A 1,579-nucleotide genomic window follows, 5' to 3' on the forward strand; every position below is an offset into this window, starting at 1 on the left:
TTGAAAAGCTTGATAGGTGGGTGAATAACCTGAACGCGGATAATTTTATTTTTTTCAGTGATGACGAAATACCGCCAAATGGAAAGGGTTCCGTAAAAGCATTGCACATCACAACTCGTTGCAAGGGTTACATAATACCGAATGTGCTTATTGATAATGGGTCTGCACTCAATGTCATGCCTTTGGCCATGCTTTCTAAAATTCCAATTGATCAGTCTTATCTGAAGCCTTGTCACTTTACAGTAAGGGCATTCGATGGGACAAGACGAGAAGTCATGGGAAAGATCAAAATCCTTCTAGAAGTGGGCCCCTATATATATGATATCGAGTTCCAGGTCGTGGACATAACGCCTTCGTATAATTGCCTTTTAGGAAGGCCTTGGATCCATTCTGCTGAGGCAGTTCCTTCATCTCTCCATCAAAAAGTAAAGTCCATCATGGATGGCTGTTCGATCACTGTCGCAGGTGAGGAAGACATTGTCGCATCCATCTCTGCTGATGCTTTATACCTCAAAGTAAGCAATGACGCAGTGGAATGCTCCTTCTGTTGCCTCGAATTTATCAATGCTACATTGGTTACTGAAGGAAATAGAATTGCCATGCCTAAGCTGTTAAGGAATACCAAGATGGGAATTAAGTTGACTATGGGAAAGGGAGCCCGAGCGAGGAAAGGTTTGGGAAAAAATATTTTCTTAATCCGCCTTTACTAAAGATCAAGGAGTATACTTGTACTCTGGCTAATAAAGGAAAGGTATTTTTTCATTTAAAATTGAAGTTTGACTGATATCAGCAAGGGATAGTTAGAGCTCTGAAACCAGTGCCCTATAAGGCTCGATATGGTTTAGTGTTCCAGCCGGATATACGACAGAGAAGAAAATAGTTTCAGAAAGATCAAGAAAGGAAGGTTTCAAGAGCCTTAGGCTGAGAATTGGAATAGGAGCCCATAACGTACCCTCCTTTGTCAAAAACATTTACATCTGCAGGAATGATATACCCCGGGCAAGATAATCCACGAAGCACGCTGTTATTGATTGAAAGGGGTCTTCAGAATGTCAGTATAAATGTTATTGACAAAGGAGATGATGTAATTAAAGATGTTTCAATGATACGCCCTTATCCTCCGGGATTCGTTTTAAACAATTAGACTACTGTGGACCTTCTTGTAGTTTCTAAGTCTTTTCCAGAGTAATGCTCAATGTTAACACTCTTCTTTTTGTGTGTTCCTAAGTAATAGTGGGATTCTTTTGTAAGAGCTTATGTTTGCTCTTTATCATTTAAATGAACATTAATGGAGATGCATTTTGTCATGGTCTTTTCATTCTCATTAACTTCATAATTTTTCCCTTTTCTCACAGCCTGTCATTGCATATATCTCACATCATGCCATAATATTATGCTTGTTGGTCTCAATACTTTGATGCTCCTCTATAGTTTTCTTTTCCATTCAACTTTCAGGTGCTCAGATATCAACGATATGAACAAACCCGTTACAAATCTTGAAATCGATTTCGAGAAAGCTATTTGTTTAGAAGAGTTCGAAGCTGAGGAAAATGTTGAAGACTATGTCTCATCTACTGAC

Source organism: Gossypium arboreum, chromosome 1 (assembly GCF_025698485.1).
Source record: "Gossypium arboreum isolate Shixiya-1 chromosome 1, ASM2569848v2, whole genome shotgun sequence".
In the NCBI taxonomy this organism is placed as follows: Eukaryota; Viridiplantae; Streptophyta; class Magnoliopsida; order Malvales; family Malvaceae; genus Gossypium; species Gossypium arboreum.